This window comes from Akebia trifoliata, chromosome 1 (genome assembly GCF_017979445.1).
Source record: "Akebia trifoliata isolate Shusen 1 chromosome 1, ASM1797944v1, whole genome shotgun sequence".
Lineage (NCBI taxonomy): Eukaryota > Viridiplantae > Streptophyta > Magnoliopsida > Ranunculales > Lardizabalaceae > Akebia > Akebia trifoliata.
The window spans coordinates 21723433-21734612 of record NC_141375.1 but is presented as its reverse complement, the minus strand read 5'-3'; positions in this window follow the sequence as shown (position 1 = coordinate 21734612).

Sequence of the window (11180 nt, the reverse complement as noted above, 5' to 3'; positions counted from 1 at the left end):
CAAGTTATCTAGACTTATCGAGATGATCAATTTTTATTAGATCAAGTTGCTCGTTGGACAACTTGGACACTTGGCATACTAGTAACATAACAAGGACTTCTACGATTGAGATGGAATGAACTTTTTATTAAAAATGCCCTTATTTTGGGATGAAAAATAATAGACGAACACACTTGACTCGAGCGAGATCATCTTTTGAAATTCCTAGATTTTGAAAAGCGTCATATGCACAATAGATGAATGTTTTTTAAAAACTCAAAATTTGATGAATATTGAAAATTTGGATTTTTCTTTTGAGGTTTGAAATTAATCTGTCTTTCTCTCTTTTGGATCATTTATAAAATGAATATTCTTTCGAACGTTAGAGATGATTTCGATGTCTTCTGAGTTTTTTTTTTTTTGGCCCCGATATTATCCTTCTTCTGATCCTTTTACTACAGCACGAACATTGAAGGAAGTTTATTAGATTCTCCTTTCAGATTATTTTTTTGATGATGTCTTGACTTTTGTTTAGATCGCCCTTCCAAGTTTCCAATCTAGTAAGCAATGAATTTTTTTATGCTCTTCTTTTTGCTTAGACTACCCTTTCAAGTTTTCAATCTAACAAGCTTTGATTTTTTTTATTATTTATTTATTTGAATTTGCCTTGATTTTTGCCTAACTTGTCTTTTCAAATTTTAAACCTAGTAGGTTTTTACTTTTATCTTATGAGAGATTCTTCTCGGCGATGGCTCGATCTTTCCTATTTTGCACGATACCTAAGAGGATTTTTTAAATGGGCTTAGGACGGGTTTAAAAAGAAATAATATATAGTTCAAAATCTTGAAAAATACCCCTGGTCTGACATGTTCTCTATTTCAAATTAATTTTTTTTTCAATTTCTTTTCAAAATGCCCTTAGTTTGGAATTTTTTTTTTCTCTTTTCTACACTCTGGATGAAAGATTTTTTTTGAAAAACACTTCCTTCTTTATTCATTTTTTCTTTGTATTCATTTTGGTGAGTATAGATTTCTATATATTTTTGTGTGGAGAATATTCCTTTTTTTTTTCTTAAGATTGGGTTTGAAGTAACTTTTCAGGTTGCCTACGTATCCTAATTTGGTTTGGAATCTGGTTTGAACTTAGTTCGAATTACCCTTTCCTAGGTTGGTCGGTGTGGTTTATGAAAAAAATGGTTATCTTTCCATATAGGATACGAGGGGCTAACAGGGAAATTTTTTGAAAAGGGTAAGATCAGGAAACTGCATCGATCAAATAAATACCTCCTTAAATGAGGTATCCCATAATTTGGTAGGAGTTGGTTAATCGCTTCGCCTTGTAAGGTTTCTTTGATGATGATTGATCTATCTTGGTTGAACTCAAACTTTCTCTGGTGGAACTCTATATTTTTAGGCGAGTTCCTTTCGACATTGAGCACTTGAGTTGGCTTTCACTTGTAATGTCAATATACAATTCTGGCTCTTGGATAGAGTATTTTTTAAAGGAAAAATCATTTTCCTTTGTTTGTCTTGATGTTCTCATATTTGGTATCCTTATTATAATGTTTCTTTCCTTGACGCTTAGGATGATAGGTTATACATATTACGCCTTGTATCTAAGATAATAAATTTCATGTCTTGAAGTGCTTGATCCAATTAGATTAACTTTGAGTATTTGAACTCATTGGTAACATTTAATTCTTCTGAAAACAATTCATGTTTTGAATTTCCTATTTTTTGTTCATGACCCCTTCAAGGTACGATGTGTCTTTGAACTATCAGATTAACCTTCGATTCTAGGGATACATGTTGTGCTTATAAGTGATATTCATTTCTACACATAAACAAGCATTGAAAAAAAAGTATTCATTGTTGGAAAATATTGGTGCTTACACTTAGCATATCCTAATAAGATCATGCGAAAACATCCATGAACCTCTTGAGTAAGTTCATTATTTTCTCATGTTCCTCTAGGGATTAGATAGTTTTGATTTGTACTTCTCAATAATTATCTTTAGTTTCGAGATTTAATCAAATTCATTTTCAAATTTTGAAGACTTGTTGTGCACATGATAATCGAAAGAATCTTTTTATTCCATTGGAATGGAAGGATTCAATTATTAAAGTAAAAATGACAAGACGAGAAATAAGAGAAAAGACCAAGATAACTAGATTATGTTTTGCCCAGAAGGCTCAACATTTCACTTAAAGGTTATCTTAACATGGCGGAGACATATACATTTGTCAGTGTAATGATCTATAAGTTGGTGACACTCGCAGAATTGGTCACTTTTGTGATTATTTTGAAGACCATGAGATACGAATCTAGGCAGAAACAATGAGATCAATCATTTCTTTGTCAATATCTTCATGGTGATACTCAAAGTCATCCTGAGATCATCAAACTTTCTTTTAGGTTTGGATCATTTAACGACATTAATTATCGATTGTGTTGGAGTTGAGTTAGTGACCTTCGAACTAAACTTCTTTATAAATTCTTTCATGATTTATTCCTAGGTGTGAATACGAGACTGTATTAGAAATAAGAGCCATTCAAGCACAGGTCCTTTGAGAGTGATGCAAAATAATTGTGCCATTTTTTGACATCCCAAACCTCAAAGATGTATGTCCTTGACATACGTGCATAGGTGAGTTTTTTGATAAGAAATTATGTCGTACTTTGACATGTTTAGTAATTCATATTTCTTTGAAGGATCAATTTTAATTGCTGGATTTCCTCTATGTCTATCCTCGTTGTTTGGGCATGTCATAATCGGATTGCATTAGTGAGCACGATTTATCTGGTTCACAAAATCTTGCATGATTTGACGTAGATTAGCCATGTTGAAGATTGATAATCCTTTGAAAAATAAATTGAAGATCACGATAAATAAGGGTAAAAGGTTCGATCAAACAATGAAGACTGTCTTAAACAACCAGTTAGATGACTTGAGAGAATGACCTAGGTCGAGATGTATTAGACAGATTTGACACAAAATGAGATAATGTAGAATGTCTTAAAGAAATCTCGACCAAATAAAATATTTCATTCGTCGTTAAATTTGGATGCATCATTTATCATCATCGGGTTTACCAAAATGATAAAGTAATAGAATGACCCACAATCAAATGGGCAAAGTGAATTAATTGGTTTAATTCATTTGATCGAACTGGTTCAAATGAGATAATGAGAACCCGTTGACTTGACTGGCTCCATGAATGAATCCACACACCCAATCAAGTTATTGGTTCAATTCAGATCGATTTAATCTAATGGACTAAACTAGCCATTTCTTTACTTGTAATCAATTGGTCCATTTGGTTTTGTAAGAGTTGATCAAAATATTTGTTTAAATGGGCCAATTGACTAGTTACAAACTATTTTGATCCATTAGGAGGAACTAAGTGGTTTATGACTAAGAACCAATCAATCTAACTGATTTGGTGAGGTTCAATTAAATCCATTTTTAAATTAGACCAACTAGTTGATTCAATGTGAACTAGGTTCAACATAATGGATTGGTATAGTTTACCAATTAAGTTGATTTTATTGGGTCAAACCGATATTGCGAGTTCAATTTAAGCGATGTAGATTAGTCTGCCCTCTTACATGTTGGTTAGATTAAATAAAGCAACGTGGGAGCACTAATCGTCGATTCGATTAGTGACCTTATAAAACTGCACTTAAGTTCAAGTCTCTATACTCACTATATGATTGAAGTTAGGTTAGGATAAAGTTTAGGTCACTTCGATCCAAAAATACTGATATACTATCCTAGTTTTACCTGGTCAAGCAATAGATAGTACTTCAATTTAATATATTCGAAGGTATTGTACTAAAGTTGTAGCGTTCACGGTCATCCCCCGTGTTTTGAAGAACCAAGTTAGCTTGGATCCGACTACGGGGTTTATAGGGACATGTCATGATGCAAATATGAATATGCATGATCGTGAGTATGTATGAAGGGACAAAGTGCGTTCAGGGAGTTTTCGTGAATAGCCAACCATAAAAGTCACATACATTCATCAAAATCCAATCACAAGAAATAATCAATCAATCACATACCCATGAAAGAAAAGACAAAATCTAGCCTAATCTAAGAGTCTATTTGAGTCAATTGGGTTGACTCGAGGGAAAATTCAACCTAGAAATACTCTTGGATTGGGTCAAGTTTGATCATAAAATTCCCAGTGGAATCGCCACTAAAATATCCTTGACCCCTTTTTAACTAAATAGTGAAGAGGTATCTAATTGGTAAATGAAAGATTTTCTGAAAAATGAAAGTCGCCACCTAGTTTAGGTCTAAGAATAAAAAATAACTCCAAAATGGACCAAGATCAGTTCACGAATAAGAGAAATGGGTAAGAGGTCAGATTATAGGTTTCGGAAGGTGTTAGCTACCGAACCCATCCAATCAAGATGATCGGTCTCTACTGCGATTCAAAACTATCCTATGGTCAATGTATAAAAACTAAAATCAAGCTAGGGCCCAATCATCATCAATTTATGTTAAATTTGTTAAATGAATCCTACGACCAAAATCCCTCCAAATATTATATGATTCTTGAATTTCGCACAAAAGAAAAATTTTGAAAAAGCCCAAATCATATCTCATGTTTTAGAGTTCACATGATAATATTTTTCAATTAAAAATTCACATATGCAAATATTTTCCAAATTGGATAAAACAGAAATTTGTAAAAATCTTCAAATTAAAAATTTATGAATGTGAAATTTCTAAATTAGAAATTTATAAAGTTTCTAAATTAAGAATATGAAATTTCTAAAATTAGAAATTTGCAAATATAGGATGAATTTCCAAATTAGAAATTTATAAATATAAATTTTTCAAAATAAAAAATTACCAAAAAAACATGAAATATCTTAATTAGAAAGTCATAAATCCCCACAAATATGAAATTTGTAAATAAGAAAAATGCAAAACTCCCAAATTGAAAAATCACAAAAAATAACATGAAACATTTTAAATTAGATATTTATGAATATGAATTTTTTCCAAAATAGAAAATTATGAATTTTTAAATTAGAGAGTTCTAAAAAATGAATTTTTCTAAATAGAAATTATGAATATGAAACTTTTCAAATTAGGTAATTATGGACACACGACAACGTAACAAATAGGCAAAATTCAATATCACATAAAATCATCCAATTAATGAAATATGAATATACATGAATCTCAAAATTAACAAAAATAAAAATCATGTAAAATTGTCAAATCAGGAAAATATGAGCATACGTGAATCTCCAAATTAAAAAAAATAAAAATCACGTAGAATTATCAAAACAAGAAACTTATGAACATACATGAATACTGAAATTAGTAAAAATTAAAATCATGTAACATTATCAAATCAAAAAAATTAAGAATATGTGATAAACGTTATGAACACGTCAATAAAGATTAGACGATCATCAACACAAAATTAAAACGAGAAAATGAGGAAAAATAAAAACAAGAACATAAACAAAAAAAAAACCCAACTTACCTCGAGTTCCTTCAGGCACAACTCAAGATGATGTTGGTGTGTTGAAGAGAAGAGAAAGCAGCAACCCCGCTACTGATGGGATGTTGTAGAGAAAATATACGACGACAGTGTTGTTGGGTGCATTGCGGAGAAAACGAAGGGTAGAAGATGTTGCTGCGGTTGGAATGATTAAGAGAAAGAAAAAAATAGATAAAGATTGTGCTATTGGTGCATCTAAGAGAAGAAAAAAAATGAAGAGGTTGGTGTCGGGGATTCAAAATGAAAAAAAGAAAAGAAAAACAAACATACTGTGATGACTGTTGGGCGTTCAAGAAATGAAGAAGAACAAAAAAAAATGTGTTATGATTGGATGTTTAAAAGAAGAGAAATACAAATGGCAGTGGCTATGATGGGGTGTTTAAGAGAAGAGAAAAGAGCATGGTTGACGGTTGTGATGGGATATTTAAGAGCTAATGAAAAAAGAAAAAAATAGATGTGTTGTGTGTTAATGGAGGTGAACTAAGGTGACTGCTATTGAGGCAAGTTGGAGAAGAAATAAGGAAGTTGCACTGATTGTTATTGCTCTGGAGAATTGGAAAAGAAATAAAGATGTTGCTAGTGTGGCTACTGTTGTAGAGAGTTGGAGAAGAAATATAAAAGACGTGGTGATTGCTATTGTAGAAAGTTGGAGAAGAAAGATGAAAGTTGCAGTGGTTGTTGCTGTTACATCGTCAGAGAGAATGGGAGAGAAAAGTCTGAGAGAGAAGAGAAGTGGGAAAGAGGAAGAGTCTAAGAGAGAGAAGGGAGTAAAAAGGTGTGCCCAGAGAGAGAGACACGTCCAAGCCAACCCCCATTGAGAGAGACGTGGAATGTTTTTATAAAAAATTATTTCTATTTTTTCTCTTCTTTTTATTTTTGTTTCCTTTTTCTTTTCTTCCCTCTTTTCTTTTAAGAGAATGGGAGTGATGATCCAACGTTACTCATATCTTGATAGTCCTCTATCGATTAAGCTTTAATTGGTTGATCTTTTTATTTTTAATGATTGTTTTGATTTTAATTGAAATTTTATGGGTTAATTGATTTTAATTTGACTTTTAGTTGGTTGATTAACTTTATATTTAATTTCAATTTGATTTTGAATTTTAATTCAAAATTTATTTAATTGATTTTTAACTTGAATTTTTAATTGGGTTTCGATAAAATTTTAATTTGAATTGTTCAATTAATTTTAATGTGATTTTGATTAAATTTAAATTTTAGATTTGATTGGTTGATTGGATTTTAATTTGAATTCGATTGATTGAATAAATTTTAATTCGATTGATCGATTAATTTTTAATTTTAATTTTAATTGAATTTTGATTAAGTTTTATTATTTAGATTTTCTATGCCTGTAATCCTATTGATAATTTTTTATCTTGTTTTCCTAAGAATCAAGGTCTCTAGGTCAAAGTTGGACATTGAGGGGCATTTCAGTCATTCTTGTGATTTCTTATAAATTTCTCAATTTTCATCGATTTGGATCCCATTAGACTCGAAATCATATTCTGAATGTAATGAAGGTCCTTTCAAGAATTTTCAAAGGTCAAAAATTCATGTGGGGTATTTTCGTCATTTTATTGATTTTTTAGATTTTTACAAATTTTGGCGTGAGATTTCTTTTAGTCCCTACGTGATTATTTTTAAGTCTTGAGGTCACATTTTTCTAACATCACGAGATCTCTAAATTATTGAAATGTGTAGCGAATCTAAGCGTACGTATTTGTTAAATCGAGTGTAAGGTGTGGCGATCCTGAGCGTGTGTAATTTTCTATGTCGAGTTATAACGAATAAGAGAGATGGAAGGATTAGAAACGAGAAAAACCAGGAACAATACTCATAAGCCTTCGAGTTCTTTATATTCATCATTAGGAATTCACCGCAACCAATAAAAAAATTATCAAATTAGGCAGATGTAAAAATGGGGTGTTTACACCTACGTACCTAATGTGGGATCAAGTTGAGACATAGTTCAACATTTTTTTGATAGCTTCAAATACGAATACCAAATTGGAGATTTTCAACAAAAACAATAAATGATAAATCTTTCTTCACTTGTTGAAATGTTTTGTAAATGTTCAATCGTAATAGTACATCTTTTGAAACAACACTTCCTTCTTTAAATTGTTGTGCATCATGATTTAAAGTAATAGAGTGGTTGATAGACACATCATCATTTTCTTGCGATGCATTGACTTTGATTTTATTGCACACATTGGTATAACCTAATATAAAAAAAAATTCGTCTTTTTCTTTTGACTTAACTTTTGGTATAGTCTTTTTTTTATTTGACGTTGGTCTTGCAGAAAGTGATATTGAAAGGTGAGGATCTTCCTTTCTTTGACATGATTTAATCATCAAAACTTTGTTTCTAATGTGACCATGCTGTAACAATTGATGCCTAGACCATAACTATGCATGTGTAGGTTGTAACGTTGACGAGAATGGTCTTCTATTTGAAGAGTGTTGTTGTCATAAAGGTAAAGAGGGAATGATTTGCTCCCAGTTTGATGATGCGCCCAGTGTTGGTGGATGATCACATGGGTCAACAAAATCGAATGTGTGTTGTTTTAATAGATGCAATACTCATTTATCTTTAAAGAATGAAGTCAATACTGCAAACGAGTTTGTCAAAGGTGCTAGATCTTTAAACTCGAATGTAATTTTTGTCATGTACGTAGCAGTTAGATTATTATCAGATTTGAATTCAATCTTTTCTTGACATATTAAATTCATGGTCTCTTTTTTCAGAGTACAACACTTTTCAAGCGGGTGACTAATCACTCGATGGTAACGACAATACCTTAGATGATCATTGTGTTTTATTTCTTCCTGTCTGTTAGAAGGGGGCAACTCAATCAGATCCAACTTTAGCAAGTCATATAACATGCTAGGGATATTAGACTCGAGGAAAGAGTATTCCTTTACCTCAAACTCTTTTAAGGTTAACAAAATAGTCCACATGTATTGAAACTTATCAACTTTGGGCTTTTTGCTCATTTTCTTTGTTGACATTTTTGTGGATGAGGTAAATATAACCTCTTCTTCTTGAGATGATGTTTTTTTTTTAACTTAGATTTTTAAGTTGTGCTTGATTTTAGATCCTCATGTGTAGAGATACTTTGCTCCATATCATGGGTTCGTGTTACTAATTTCTTGAAGGTGTGGGGCTTGATCATTTTTAAGATGTACAGAAGTCCCCAATGCATCCCATAGATGCACATCTCGATGGTGGATGTCTGAAAAAGACGATTTATGTAGTTAAGAGATAAACTCCTCCAACACTCGATGTACTCAATAACTATCACATCCTTTATCTGTTTGATAGTGGCAAATTCCACCATGCTTAGTGTCCTTCTAATACTATAGAAGCGGGTGAGGAGCTTTCTTTCGAGTTGGTCCTAACTGTCTATCGAGTTAGGTTCCAAGTCGGTGTACCAATCGAGCACATTACTATGGAGGGAACAAACGAACTATTTCACCATGAAGTCGCTATATGCACCAGCATTGTTATAGGTTTCGATGAAGTGAGTAATGTGCTACTTTGGATTGTTTTTTTTCTTCAAACTATTGGAATTTTGGTGGTTGATATCCCGCCCAAAGATACATTTGTTCAATGCGTTGAGTGTAGAATTTGGAATAGACCAATAAAAATTGTGGCATGCCCCCATACTGAGCATGAATGGTATCAATGGTCATTGCTTGCAGTTATTGAACATAAAACGAGGTAACAGATCCCTATGGTAGGTCTCGCAAATTATTTTATTTATTTTGATGAAAACGAGAGTACAAATCTCAGTATTTTCATCTGATTAATAGTCAAATACAAAATAATGACATATGTAGCTTTTTTTCTCCTCGAGCTTTGCACTTTATTGATTGAGAAAGTTATTTTGACGACAACTTTGTTTGTGCTTGATCTTCTGTAGAGGCTTATGTAGATTTTCTTCTCTTCGGACTTCACGTTTTGTTAACTAAGAATGTTTTCTTGACTTTCTGAGAAGGACTTTATACTTGATCTTCTCTTTAATTAGAGTCCGGATCTCTGAAGAGCTTTACTTTATCTTTGGAGAAGAGCTTGAGAACTTTTATCTTTTGAGAGAAAGTGATCCTTGATTTTCCCCATTCAGATGAGGTAGGATTTGATATTTATAGACTTAAGGATAATTTAACTTTCCTATTATGCCCCCCAACTTGATCGGATTTTACATAATCATTTTAAATGGTATTGGGTTATTGATTTAACCCATTTTAGTGGATTTTGGACTTAACTATGGGCTAACCCGTTTGTTGGGTGTATGAGCCCAATACTTAATGCAGATCACTTGAATTTGGTTGGATCACGAGCTTTATATGTGAAAGCCCAAACCCAAACCATGATAGGCCTACCTCAATTCGTGTTTCGAATTTATGAAAGCACGATTTTGATTTTTTATCGACTTTCTTGATAATTTGGAAAGTTGTAGTCCCTTTTAAAATTTCAATGCTCACAAGGATGATTTTCTTTTTACAGACACTTAAAAATAATGATGAAAGAATCTATTTAACAATCTTGATATACTTTATGAGATATTGTTCTAAAATCATAATTATATAAAGAAAAGTTCATAAAAAATCAATTGTGTCTCATCAATTAAGCAATCTAGCATGGAAAAAAGAAAATTCATCTGGTGTGATTCTTATTTTAGTTTATTTCATTGTTTTTTATCGATAATTTATTTCATCGTTGAATTAAGTAACTCTCTATTTATCATCATCGGTCCCAATCCTCAATCTTTCAAATTGCATGGATGGACATGTACTTCTTGTCATATGTCTAAGAATAAATCTATTAATGTATATATATTAGTAAAAACATATTGATTTTTTTTGATTATTTTGTATTGTTACATTGTACTTATAAACATGAATCGTTAAGTGATCCATTTACCACCCTTCCTTTCGGAGGAGTTAAAAAAAATACTATGATGGTTTCAATGCTTTATATACTTATCTTCTTTGTGATTCAACAATCCAAAATTTTTTCTTTTTTATCTAATTGAATAAAGAAAATATTGTTGTCATCATTTCACTTGAAATTGTATCTCATGATTTTTATTAAAATTTAATATTTGACAAATCATCTAATACCAATCAGGAATCATATTCAATTCGTATGACTTACAAAAATATCAAAGGATTTTTATATGAAGGATTCATATTGGATTGAGATTTGATTCAAATCTTAGATTGTTGTATGCTTTATATTTAAAGAAATTCATATATAATTATACAAATCTAGTATGTTGAAATTATATTTAATTATTAAATTATAGGATTTTGATAATTTGCAATACTAAAAGAATAACAATTAAGCAGAATAATTGTTAAAAAAATGTATTTTGCAGTCTTTCATAGAAGTCCTTGGTCAAAGGATATGGAATCAAGTTATTAATGAGTAAGTGTGCTTCAACTAATCACCAAAACTAGCAATTCTAAACTATACCATTTAGATTTTGTGGAAAAATAAATAAATTATGAAAAACAAAAGAAAACTTTTTGGTCTTGAACCAAAATTTTTAAAATTTACGACATGAGAAGTCATAACATTAAAATTATAATTCAACGGTGAAAAAAAATCAACTCTATAACATCCAGTTGATGAAAATCTATAAAAATTCATAAAAATCTTTT